We start from the raw sequence: 14568 nt of genomic DNA, 5'->3' as shown, positions 1-14568 counted from the left end.
CTGGCTGTGACATATGTATCTCTAGAGAACAAAAGGATCAACTGTACAAAATCGGACATGCCAGATCCTTATCTTCCATGACATCATCTGTTTGTGTGGCCCCTATACACATTTCCTCACAATGTCGATGGGTTGGTCCGACATTACTATGGAGTATGGAGTCTTGAATCTTAATCACAATGCTCGAAGACGTCCTGTTCTTTTTTTTTTGTTTTACTCAGAATGAACAGAAGCAGTGGGATGTGAATGGCTTCTTTCCAAAATTATAAATAAGCAGAAGCAAAAACAACGGCACATTGTTATCACGTGACGGTGATTTCATGCCGTCTAGAACATCGTGTCACATAATTGAGGCTGTAACAATTGACACACTTGTACAAAGGTCAGATCATAAATACTTATATGCCTGGTAATAAGGTAAAGTCCAGAAAATGTTGGCTTCCCTAAAATGTCCCATCTCTAGCTGTAAAATGTTAGTTTTAACCACCGGCAATTCTTCACACAGTTGTGGCTGCGTCATACAAATGAGATCTAACTTATTTCTCTGTTCACTTTACAATTCCTCCCCAAGTTTTGCTCTTGGGCAGAGATGGTCCACCACCACCACTATATTGATCTGCTTCCACACTTTTACTCTGGCATGATTTTTTGTGCATTTGTATTATTTCAGTGAGAGACGACTTATAGAAGCCCATGAAACACATAGAGTATAGTCTATAACACAAGGTAACAAAACAACAATATTGCTTGTAATGAAATGGTAGTCACTCAGAAGAAAGTCAATTGGTCGCGACTTGCAAGTCAACTTACAGCCCAAAAAAACACTAAGAGAAATACAAGAACAGATATATACATGCGTTCTGTAATTACATGTAATACTAATTAAATACTGGGCAAATATATAACACACAGGACGGACTCCGGACTTACACTTTAAAGGTGTATTCCCATTTGCTAGCATATGCCAAAATAAATGAGGATTTTGATCAATTAGTATAAGGGACATACTGTACATATTATATTGCAACATGGGGGCAAGGTAGGTACAGAAAAGGCCAATACAACCTCAAAAGCAGCTTTCACTGACTATTAATTTCTGTGTAAAGACCTAAGATTATCCATTTTTTGACTCTCAATTTATCCTGAATATTAAGAAATAAATGGGTCCATGTATTGTTCTTGTACGGAGGCCTTCAGCTGTGTCGCTTCCTGATGAAGATCAGACCTTTGGGACCCCCTGCTGATTGAATTAATGGATTTTTGTTGTTTCCTGCAAAGGATTGGTCTGATGATATGTCCTCGTAATATGCCATCACCGGTTTTCTGGACTTAGGGTACAAGCCTGCGGTCACTCTATGTGACTGCAGACTTGTGAATCCTCATAGTATTATTATTATTTATTGTTATAGCGCCATTTATTCGATGGCGCATTACATGTGAGGAGGGGTATACATAATAAAAACAAGTACAATAATCTTGAACAATACAAGTCAAAACTGGTACAGGAGGAGAGAGGACCCTGCCCGCGAAGGCTAACAATCTACAAGAGATGGGTGAGAATACAGTAGGCGAGGATAGAGCTGGTCATGCAGCGGTTTGGTCGATCGGTGGTTACTGCAGGTTGTAGGCTTGTCGGAAGAGGTGGGTCTTCAGGCTCTTTTTGAAGGTTTCGATGGTAGGCGAGAGTCTGATGTGTTGTGGTAGAGGGTTCCAGAGTAGGGGTGATGCGCGAGAGAAATCTTGCATACGATTGTGGGAAGAGGAGATAAAAGGGGAATAGAGGAGATCTTGTGAGGATCGGAGGTTGCGTGTAGGTAAGTACCGGGAGACGAGGTCACAGATGTATGGATGAGTGTTATAACCTGGTGGTCAGGACAATAATGGACCTGGTGGTTAAGAGCATACGGAATGACCTGATAGTTACTGATATTATAGGACGAGCTCTGGGACGTGGGAACTCTGCTGACCGCAATCCCTAATCCTATCAACCACACTAGAAATAGCCGTGGATTGCTCCTAACGCTCCCTATGCAACTCGGCACAGCCTAAGGAACTAGCTAGCCCTAAAGATAGAAAAATAAAGCCTACCTTGCCTCAGAGAAATTCCCCAAAGGAAAAGGCAGCCCCCCACATATAATGACTGTGAGTAAAGATGAAAATACAAACACAGAGATGAAATAGATTAAGCAAAGTGAGGCCCGACTTACTGAACAGACTGAGGATAGGAAAGGTAGCTTTGCGGTCAGCACAAAAACCTACAAAAAGACCACGCAGAGGGCGCAAAAAGACCCTCCGCACCGACTCACGGTGCGGAGGCGCTCCCTCTGCGTCCCAGAGCTTCCAGCAAGCAAGAAAACAATCAAAATAGCAAGCTGGACAGAAAAATAGCAAACCAGAGAAAAACAAGCAGTCACTTAGCTTCTGCTGGGAAGACAGGTCACAAGAACGATCCAGGAGTGAACTAGACCAATACTGGAACATTGACAGGTGGCATGGAGCAAAGATCTAAGTGGAGTTAAATAGAGCAGCCAGCTAACGAATTAACCTCGTCACCTGTGGAAGGAAACTCAGAAACACCCACAGCCACCAGAGAAAGTCCATGGACAGAACCAGCCGAAGTACCATTCATGACCACAGGAGGGAGCCCGACAACAGAATTCACAACAGATGAGACAGGTTGCGGATGGCTTTGTATGTCATGGTTAGGGTTTTGTACTGGAGTCTCTGGGCAATCGAGAGCCAGTGAAGGGATTGACAGAGGGGAGAGGCCTGGGAATAGCGGGGGGACAGGTGGATTAGTCGGGCAGCAGAGTTTAGAATAGATTGGAGGGGAGCGAGAGTGTTAGAGGGGAGGCCACAGAGCAGGAGATTGCAGTAGTCAAGGCGAGAGATGATGAGGGCATGGACTAGGGTTTTTGCAGATTCTTGATTGAGGAATGAACGGATTCGTGAAATATTTTTGAGTTGAAGTCGGCAGGAAGTGGAAAGGGCTTGGATATGTGGTTTGAAGGAGAGATCAGCGTCAAGGATTACCCCGAGGCACCGAGCTTGTGGGACTGGGGAGAGTGGGCAGCCATTTACTGTAATGGATAGGTTCGTTGGGGGGTCGCGTGAGATGGGGGAAAGATGATAAATTCTGCTTTGTCCATGTTAAGTTTCAGAAATCTAGCGGAGAAGAAGGAAGAAATAGTGGACAGACATTGAGGGATTCTGGTTAGTAGGGAGGTGATATCTGGTCCAGAGATATAGATCTGTGTGTCGTCAGCATAGAGGTGATACTGAAAACTGTGAGATTCTATGAGCTGTCTCAGGCCAAAGTTGTAAATGGAGAAGAGCAGGGGCCCTAGGACTGAACCTTGTGGGACTCCGACAGATAGTGGGCGAGGTGAGGAGGTGGTTTGTGAGTGGGAGACGCTGAATGTCCGGTCTGTTAGGTATGATGAGATCCAGGATAGGGCCAAGTCTGTGATGCCAAGGGATGAGAGGGTCTGTGATAATAGGGAATGGTCCACTGTGTCAAAAGCAGCCGACAGGTCGAGGAGGAGGACAGAGTAGTGTTGCTTGCTCTTGGCGGTTAATAGGTCATTGGTGACCTTAGTTAGAGCAGTATGCACAACTGTGCTCTGTGAGGATTCTCTGTTGCCAGCACCGGGAGATGAAGGCACATAAAGCAAGTATGCAATTTGCATATTTGCAGTCACATGCCAAATAGACATGCACAGCAAACTCTCAATGCAAATGAATTGAGCAAGGCCAGACACGTCTAGTCGGAATGTTGCCAAAAGTTTTCACATCACATACTTGCAGTCACATGACTTCCGCTCCTGGCACCGACACTGGAGAATCCTCACAGCGAGTATTGCGCGCTCTGTGAGGATTCACAAGTCTGCAGTTACTGTAAGTATATACCCCAAAACCGTACAACCCTTTCAAGGTTGATAGCAGTAATTGACCATGGTGAATGAAGGAAAACATCAACTCCAAATGATAAAATTCTATTTTTTTTTTATTGATCCCTAATAATTGTACTGACTTATACGAAGATAAATATAAATGTCAGTTACAGTCACATTTACAGCAGCATTGCTGCTGGGCGTGTTATTTCAGCAGGTGTTAGTATGAAACAATTATTCTCCTTGTCCAGCTCCGAACTGGAAGAAAATTATCCCCAAGGAAATGAGACCCATTAAAACCTAATCGATGGTTTTCCAAACCACTGATCATTCATCAAGAGCTTCAAAGTCATTGCCTGTAAAGAGATCTTTAGGTTTTTCTTAGTATATCCAGAAAATTTTTTGGATTTATTGGTACAGCTTATACTGTATATAGAATCATACAAATTGAAATGACGATTTGTCCGATATTTATTAAATGAGATTGACCAGCTGTAAAATCTAAAACCTATCTATGTTGGGAAAGTGAAGCATATATTGCCTCCAGGTTTACTTTGATTATCCAAAAGACATGCTGATAGGAGATTTAGATTGTGAGCCCCAATGGGTACAATGAATGATAGCAACATAAGTATAGCATGCCCATAAACGGTGCCTGTAAAACATAAAAAGTAAAAGGTGCCCTAAAAAATAAGCGCAAAGGTGGACAAACCCATCAATTTTTGCATTATCGCCAGCTATTTTATGTGTATAATTTGCTGATTTAGATTTAAACATGGCTGACCCTTTGAATTGCTTATGTAGCATAAGAACAATGAACAATGAGGACACATACACATTCGGTTACACAAGGAAATTAACTGCCAACTCCAAACACTGACCTTTCTCCTTCACCTCCAAACCAGGAAGTGGTAACTATCACTGGCAAGTCCCACGTGCCAGTGGTGAGCATATATACCAGAGGGGAGTGGCCAACTCTGAACAGCTGAGACAATTCAGGATGGAGCGCTCCAGGAGATCAACTAAACTTATTAACCCTTGCCATGACAGCAAGGAGACCTGCACTGTTTAATAGGATGGTGAAGCAGTTCTAATAAGTGCAGGAGTTCGTGAAACCAGATGTCGCAACCATCTGGTCTCTCTGTGTTGAGGCTTCCCCATGACACCACCCCAAAAAAAATAGAATATAATATATGGTACTCATTGCCAGAATTACTATTACAGGAGCTTGGAAGACTCCTTAGATTAATGTTGCTCAAAGTTATATTGAAACCCTCATGGATCATAATTAACGATAAGCTCTCTAGCGTCCTTCTAGATAAGGTGTCCTTATTTGAGAACACCTGGCTACCATGGATCTAATACCAAGAGGATATGAGATTACATAGCATAACTGATGGACCAAAAAGGAGTTTTCCCCTTTCTCAACTTCCCTTCTTGCTACTTAGTCTTGTCTTCTTTTTTACTTCTGTTCTCTCGCACCTCTATCCTGTGCTTTCAGTTTGTTGTTTTGTGACCCCCCTATGGGGAAAAACAGTGGGGATGAGGAGATATTAAGTAAGTGGTTTTTGGGTCGTGGAGTTTTGTTTTAGTTAAGTTCTCATATATGGACCTGACAAAGTCGCATTTCAGGGCATGGGGCCTTATGTCCTCATTTCATTTGCTTTTATTTCTTTCCACTGTATAATGGTAAAATAAAACTGGGAAGATTATGTTAGCGCTATATAAAAAAAATAAAGATTGGAATATTTAGCATCAAACAGCATTTGAGACAGTAGGGTTGCATCTTCAGTAAACGAGGAACGAGCATGCCTAGACAGCCTGTCTAAACAGGCTGAAAATTACCTGACAAAACCAGCAAAACTCTTGTTCATCGGATTAAATGATTTTTAAGTTTGTTCAGGCAAGAGATATGCTGCCGAAGGCAATAATACTCTATCCACACAGATGATCCGTATTAACAATCATTCCGTGTCCATGAAAGTGCAATTGCTTTGTCTAAACACAGACTATTAGACCCATTGGCTTCATTGAATGGCCCTAGTGGCCAAAATAAATTCTCTGTGCACATAGGGCATTATGATCTCAGCAGCACGTCTTTTTATACTGGACAATGCTCTGCTAAGGATGATGATTTTTAACCCCCTTTTCTACATAAAATGTACATTTATGTCATATTTTGTGTACCTGAATTTGATGCAGGCTGTTATTCAGCCATTGTCCGCCTCTAACAGCCATGGGTGGAGCTCTGCTCCACCAGTGGTTGTTAACCTGTCAGATGTTGAAAGGGGGCATGTCATTCTATGCACTTATCAGCCCACCTTTGAGGCAATCGCAAGGAGTTGATGGGTTGTCATGACAGCCGGGGGTCTGCATAAGACCCTTGCTTGTCATGACTGTACTCCTGTGAAAGCCAGGCTGTAGCTGGCATTCATAGGGGATCATGAGTTTTGTTATACATAGTGTCATAGAAAAATTAAAATCCGTAAGGCATCTCTAGGGAGGAGGCATTCAATATCCCCCATCCCATTCTCACACAGAATCTCCAGAATGGGAAAGAGCTTACAATCTAAATCTCTTTTTGTAATATTGACACAAGTTTAACATATGAGAAGAGAGCAAATTACATATATCTAGAGTGTAGTGAGAACAGCTAATGAAGCTACAAAGAGCTAACCATTCAATTTCCCTTTGAAGCCAAGAATCCCTAATGTGAACAGGTGATTAAAACATGATATATATGGCGGTCTCTAAGATTATTATTATTATTATTTATTTATATAGCACCATTGATTCCATGGTGCTGTACATGAGAAGGGGTTACATACAAGTTACAGATATCACTTACAGTAAACAAACTAACAATGACGGACTGATACAGAGGGGCGAGGACCCTGCCCTTGCGGGCTTACATTCTACAGGATTATGGGGAAGGAGACAGTAGGTTGAGGGTTGCAGGAGCTCCAGTGTTGGTGAGGCGGTAGCTCCGGTGTTGGTGAGGCGGTAGCTCCGGTGTTGGTGAGGCGGTAGCTTCGATAGTGATGAGGCAGCAGCGGTGTCAGTGCAGGCTGTAGGCTTTCCTGAAGAGATGAGTTTTCAGGTTCCGTCTGAAGGATCCGACTGTGGTTGATAGTCGGACGTGTTGGGGCAGAGAGTTCCAGAGGATGGGGGATATTCGGGAGAAGTCTTGGAGGCGATTGGATGAGGAGCGAATAAGTGTGGAGGAGAGAAGGAGGTCTTGGGAGGACCGGAGGTCACGTGAGGGAAGATATCAGGAGATTAGTTCAGAGATATATGGAGGAGACAGGTTATGGATGGCTTTGTAGGTCAGTATTAGCAATTTGAACTGGATACGCTGAGGGAATGGGAGCCAGTGAAGAGATTTGCAGAGGGGGGGAAGCGGAGGAGTAGCGAGGAGAGAGATGGATTAGTCGGGCAGCAGAGTTAAGGATGGACTGGAGAGGTGCAAGGGTGTTAGCAGGGAGGCCACAGAAAAGGATGTTGCAGTAGTCAAGGCGGGAAATGATGAGGGCGTGCACAAGCATTTTAGTAGATTGGGGGTTGAGGAAAGGACGGATCCTGGAGATATTTTTGAGCTGGAGGCGACAGGAGGTGGAAAGAGCTTGGATGTGTGGTTTGAAGGACAGGGCAGAGTCGAAGGTTACTCCGAGGCAGCGGACTTCGGGTACAGGGGAAAGCATGATGTCATTGACTGTGATAGATAGGTCAAGTAAGGAAGATTTGTGGGATGGAGGAAAGATGATGAGTTCAGATTTGTCCACATTGAGTTTGAGGAAGCGAGAGGAGAAGAAGGAGGATATGGCTGATAGGCACTCTGGGATTCTGGACAGCAGAGCGGTGACATCTGGGCCAGAGAGGTAGATCTGAGTGTCGTCAGCATAGAGGTGGTACTGGAATCCATGGGACTTTATGAGTTGTCCCAAGCCAAGTGTATAGATTGAGAAGAGTAGGGGTCCTAGAACAGAGCCTTGGGGGACTCCAACAGAGAGAGGGTGGGATGAGAAGGTAGTATGGGAGTGGGAGACGCTGAATGTGCGGTTGGAAAGGTACGAGGCGATCCAGGATAGGGCGAGGTCTTTGATGCCAAAGGAGGAGAGCATCTGCAGTAGGAGGCAGTGGTCAACTGTGTCGAAAGATGAGGTTCATTTCATCAAAAGATCTTTTGTAATCAGCCTGGCTCAGGGTCCAGATAGAAATATTGGGGTTCGTAACGACCCAGTAGCAAGGGTATGGATGTGACACACTCGCTCACATCACTGTGGGTTCGCTAAAATCCCTATAATGAAATAACCACCTGATGGATGGGGTGAACCGGGTCATGTTTGGTCTCTGGGTAACAATAAAATCATGTTAAAAAATATGACGGTAATATATCCCACCTGTGACCCCGAGGGGTGGAGATATCCTGGAAAGTGGAAATCTCATAATTTTCTGAAACTGAAACCACATCCCATGACCACCCCATTTATAAGTCATCAAGGGGAGGTATGAAGGTGTAACTTGGGAGCTTATAATAGGCAAATGTTAAGTTTTGTACCTTATCAGTACCGAGGAAGACACAGCTCGCTGTGAAAGTTCTGTCCATTTCCCAAATAGATTGCTTCCGTCCACTAAGCTCTGAGCCACATCTGTGACCACTATTTAGTAAGTTCTTTTGTAAATCCTTTTTATTTTATGTAATTGTATATGCTGTATTGTTTTGTCCCTTTTGTAATATATTTTGTATATTTTTTTTATAAACACTGCATATCTTTCTGGATTAAATATGTCATTTAATAGTTCTGTTCCTTTTATTCTGCAAACCACACTCCTGAATGCTATAAGCTACCTGTACGGGTGTCCAATAAATTGGTGGTGGCAGAGAGTAGTTCGTTTTCCTATTTCGGAGCTGGAAGTGACCGTATTGGGGGTAAATATATACATTTCATGCGCTGGAATCGGATGTGTATATATCATATGCTTACTGTTAGTTCTTCAATAACCGGTCTATTAGTGGAAACAGCCTGCAACCTCCTCCATTAATCGATGGTAAATTTTGCAATTGACCCCCCAAGTATGATCTTTAAAACATAGTAAAACTATGGTATTGCTGTGCATACTGTAGTACAAGTGATCAGATGATCGCAGGTTCAAGTCCCCAAGAACTAACAAATTCAGTAGAGAGTGGAAAACATATGAAAATGTGAAAAAAATAAAAAAAATACAAAAGTTCAAGTCAGACTCCCCGTCCCCGTTTCTCCCTTTAAAAATAAATTTAAAATAATGAAGTAATACACATATTTGGTATTGTTAGGTTCTTAAAAGTCTGATCTATCAAAATATAAAATAGATTGATCCTAACGTTAAACAGTGTAATGAGAAAAAAAATAAATACAAAAGAAGTACAGTTTTTCAGTTGCCGCAACACATCAATAAAGTGCAATAAGAAGAGATAAATACATTGTATCTGCCCCAAAATTACATTAGTAACAGCGTCAGCTCAGGGAACGAGCAACAAGCCCTCATACAGCTCCATCAACAAAAAACTGAAAACGTTACGAGTCTCGATAAAATGGCGACACAAGTGAAATTATTTTATTTTATTTTTTTACAAAAACTTATAGTTCTTGGAAGAAGGGAAGGATAAAATGAAAGTGCAAAAATTGAAAAAATGCCAGGTTGGGAAGGGGTTAATCTTGCCTGGGCATTTTCTAGGTTCATGAACAAGTTGTGTGTCTCAACCAGTGATATTAGCTAGAGTGAGTCATGCATACTCCCATTTATACTGGAGCAAAACTCAGAGCATAGGGGAGGAAGAGTATGGTCATGTATGTATTGGGTGCTCTGGAGCATTAGAAAAACAATACATTAATCAATGGTCCATTGGGCAATAAAAAAAATTCTAGAAAAAATGACATCACGTATGAAAAAATAATGAGTACTCTTAGGCTTTACTCCCCTTCCCCTTTTTTGTTACAATGGGATGAAGTTTTCTCATAGGCAAAAAAATATGGATGCTTCCAAGCTTTACCAGCCCACTAGACAGAGAAAAGCGACAACACGAATGACAATCAAAAATGCCCATAGGCTATAATAGGTACGTGTTCTATCCCCCCAAAAAAGGATAGAATATGACCAGGAAAATATCTGCATGAATTTTGCAATGTGTCCATTCGGGTTTCCTTTGCTGATTTCTAATTTGTCCGATGGTCCAAAAAAGAATTTCAAAATGTCAGGTTGGTTTCTTAAAATTTGCCATATGGTTTGTAAATATTCATCAATGAAGCTCAGATTGGAGACCAACTGGAGAAGGACTAATGCGACCAAGCACAGAAGTAACGTGAAACTCAGCGGCCTCAAAGCAAACTCAAACATCCCAAGCCATTGACTACTGTTCTCTTATAACTCCATAGGGTTACTCTATAGATGGAGTTGGATCCTTTGGTTTCGCCAATGAGAGCATGTACGCTGCCTGTATAGAGCAATGGAAAATATTTTGGTGCAATATGAAAAAGATGAGCCATTTAATGTTTTATTGCTTGGGTTCACTAAAGAATGCCCTGGTACATTGGTTAATCTGACACTAAGAAGCCCAAGGTAATATTAAAAAAAGAAAAACGTACACAAAAATAGAAATTTTCGTAGTGAGAATGATATTACTTTTATATCTGTAATCTGATTTAATTGTTGAGGTTTTGTAAGAGAATATTGAATAAATAAAGATTTTCATATTTTGCAATTGAAAAAAATGAGCAAATATTAACGTGGAGATCTGCTGGTGTAATAAGTCTGTGCTGGGTGAAGAGAGGGGCTCGGTGACAAGGGTTAGATAAGGACACAGAACGAGGCAGCTGGCAGCTTCGGAGACTGATAGAGACAGGGAGAGACAGTGCTGTTTGTTATGTGTGGTATTACTATTCGCAGCAATAATATTGCACAATGCGGATGTTAGAAAAAGTGCGAAACTAGTAGAGAATTAAGTGGAAATGTATATTTTTTATTTATTCTAGTATTTTTATATTTTGGCAGTTCTACACTTCCCAAGATTGAAACGGAAACACTAAGAAGGAAAAGTTGTGAAATTATGGAAATCACAGGATGGATAGACATGGTAATGATATCTGAATAATGAAAAATCAGAAACAAAATTTTCAAAACCTCTCAATTTATTCAGTGTTGACTATGAGCACCACTTATGCACCTTGGCTGCTATCAATGAGGTTATTAATGATCATTAATGGTTGAGGAATGTTCTGTCTCGCTGAATGCACTTGAACAAACCATCAAGATACGCTGCTGGCAGCTTCCTTTGCAACTGCCAATCAATGATGTTCCAGATGTGCTCAATGGGAGACAAGTCTGGAGACGCTGCAGGCCATGGCAGTAAGTTTAGGACATGCAGAATGCTCACAGTAGCACCAGCAACATGTGGCCTGGCCTTGTCTGGTTGAAAAATGAAAATGTCAAAAAGGCACTCTGGTGTCTGGGGGCCTATGGATGCTTAACAGTACAACGTGTGGGACTCGAGATTCCTCCTGTAAGAAACATGACAGAATGTATTAACACATCAGCTTGATGATTACAAACACATGGAGTGGCAAACACCTGGTGGTTGCTGGCCAAATATGGTGGGACTACACACTTGAACATTGCAAAACTTTATTCACTTTTCAGTGGGTATTTACTAGGGCCAAGAAACTTTAAGATTCTATCATTCAGATTGTGCCTACAGTGACTACAGAATTTCATCTGTTCAAAAGTGCCAATTTGTGTCTCCGGGTTCCTACCCCATCTCACAGCATGGCCAACCTAGTCCTTTCTTTTGATGTCACACCAATCCCTTTATTTTCTGTGCATTCTCTTTCAATACCTTTCACATAATTTGCTTCCATTCATCTATAGTTGTTAAACGTGTAAACATGCACACCACCAAGCTCTCTGCACAATAGGGAACAGTCTCAGACTACACAGCTTCAGTACAAGTGCTAGTTAGTACAAGAGTACCATCTCATCAAGGACCGCTCACTTCTGTCTTGAAACAACAGCAATACAGGTGCACATATACAATGATCATTTATATAGAACAATATTATCTTCACACAGGTCACTGTTACTTGCGAGACGAGTTCTATGCTGCATATGAGAGGTTTACCTTTAGCAACTTGTTTTATCTTTCAAGAGCTCTTAAGCCCAACTCTTTTCCTAGGTTTCTCTGGTCTGATATATGCAGGCAACAGGGCATCTGGTCTCTCCCTTTCTTACTGGGTCACTCGTTCTCCCACTCAACGCTGAAGTTCCACACAACCCACAGTGACCCAACTATAGTTACTCAATGGACCAACACAAACACATTCTTCAGCCACTCACAGATTTTTCTTTAATAACAGCACTTCTAGACTAATGAGAGTATGTACCAACTTCAGCAGACCCACTGTGCAGCTTCATTTGCTGTTGACAGATCTGTTTTTCCGCATCTCGTTTTTTACCTCGATATGCAATTAACACAGCAGGAATAAACAAAGGTACAAAGTTTTCAGTGATAATAAAACCTGCCCTACAGTTATCGGTCAACTTTGCACATGGAATGAAATTAGATGCTGAAGCTCAGTTAGTAATCTTTTATCTCTAGTTTCAAGGTAATACTTCAGAAAATCACACTATAAGCATTTCCCTAAGGGCGCTTTCACATTGCGTTTTGTCACGTGTGCAGTGTCCCCGTTGGGGTTTACGTCCGAACCCCCTGCAAAACAGGATTTGGACATATGCGCCAACAGGGCCAGAGACTATAATGGTGCTGACAGAGCACATGTGGGCTCTGATGTGCAGCATTTATGTCTACAGGAGGTGAACACCCAAGGTGATAACCGAAATGCATGTTGGGGTGGGTGCCACACTATCTGGTTGAACCTATCATAGTAACATAGTAACATAGTAACATAGTTAGTAAGGCCGAAAAAAAACATTTGTCCATCCAGTTCAGCCTATATTCCATCATAATAAATCCCCAGATCTACGTCCTTCTACAGAACCTAATAATTGTATGATACAATATTGTTCTGCTCCAGGAAGACATCCAGGCCTCTCTTGAACCCCTCGACTGAGTTCGCCATCACCACCTCCTCAGGCAAGCAATTCCAGATTCTCACTGCCCTAACAGTAAAGAATCCTCTTCTATGTTGGTGGAAAAACCTTCTCTCCTCCAGACGCAAAGAATGCCCCCTTGTGCCCGTCACCTTCCTTGGTATAAACAGATCCTCAGCGAGATATTTGTATTGTCCCCTTATATACTTATACATGGTTATTAGATCGCCCCTCAGTCGTCTTTTTTCTAGACTAAATAATCCTAATTTCGCTAATCTATCTGGGTATTGTAGTTCTCCCATCCCCTTTATTAATTAATTAATTAATGTTGCCCTCCTTTGTACTCTCTCTAGTTCCATTATATCCTTCCTGAGCACCGGTGCCCAAAACTGGACACAGTACTCCATGTGCGGTCTAACTAGGGATTTGTACAGAGGCAGTATAATGCTCTCATCATGTGTATCCTGACCTCTTTTAATGCACCCCATGATCCTGTTTGCCTTGGCAGCTGCTGCCTGGCACTGGCTGCTCCAGGTAAGTTTATCATTAACTAGGATCCCCAAGTCCTTCTCCCTGTCAGATTTACCCAGTGGTTTCCCATTCAGTGTGCAATGGTGATATTGATTCCTTCTTCCCATGTGTATAACCTTACATTTATCATTGTTAAACCTCATCATGGTATGTTGTATCTTTCACTTATAATGTATACTTGTTATATGTGTATATTATCATGTTTATTATATGTGCTAATGGTCTATCAAGCATATATAGTATCTATCCCTCTGTATTGAGACACACATACTTTTTCTATAACTTTGGGACAGAGACTTTGTCATATGGAATTCTGCGAGTTTACCATTTTATTCCATTGCCATTAACTCCATTAGTGGTGTTGTACAGGTTTCATTGTTTATAATCTACATTCTCTCTAGGCATATTAGTTACATCATTCGTGAGTTGACTATTTTTCCAACTACATTGTCATGACACATTTATCTTTCTGTAGGCTACCTACCGTGAGCTGATTATTATACCTCCTGATTGTCTCCTGCTACCTTCTTGGCTCAGATTAGTGTTTTTTCCTCTTTCGCCTAAGAAGGCAGGCACAGTGGAATAAGAAGTCTAGCGCTAAGTCTGAGACACGCCTCCACAGCGCGGGAAGGCGGGGTTTAAACTTACCGCTATACTGCTTGTGCCACTGGGTCTTGAAAGCAGCAGAAGGGGCAGCAATAGAATAATAGAGTCCCAAGTTTGGTGACTCATCACTTTTCAATGAAGATAATAAACTCCGGCACTCACCTTTTCTCCACAGCACCTATATTGTGCAGTGAGCACCCCTTTATATTGATTTCATCACTTTTCAGTCTGGTGATGCTTTGAGATATTTGAACTCAAAATACAGGGGGAAAATATTCTATCATAAAGATTTAAGGATCTTCTATAATAAGGTCTATTTCCATCACAATTTAAAAATCCATGACAATCTGGTAGTTTAATACTTCTAGGGATTAGATGTTAATTTTGAAGGACCTAGAGTGAATCGATCTGCAGGACCCTGGACCAGGATCTAGGTCAGTATTCCGTGGCTGCCAGA

General features: G+C 41.8%; 1 long non-coding RNA gene across 1 annotated transcript in view; it reads left to right on the top strand.

The window, feature by feature from the left end:
- The window catches only part of LOC138641500 (uncharacterized), a 107481-nt gene that overhangs the window by 77983 nt on the left and 14930 nt on the right, over positions 1-14568 (top strand). The window contains exon 2 of the long non-coding RNA XR_011313880.1: positions 10923-11004. This is a non-coding gene — a long non-coding RNA (uncharacterized lncRNA). The remainder of the gene's footprint in view (positions 1-10922; positions 11005-14568) is intronic.

Source organism: Ranitomeya imitator, chromosome 6 (assembly GCF_032444005.1).
Source record: "Ranitomeya imitator isolate aRanImi1 chromosome 6, aRanImi1.pri, whole genome shotgun sequence".
Classification (NCBI taxonomy): domain Eukaryota; kingdom Metazoa; phylum Chordata; class Amphibia; order Anura; family Dendrobatidae; genus Ranitomeya; species Ranitomeya imitator.
This window is presented reverse-complemented; position numbering and strand designations above follow the sequence as displayed.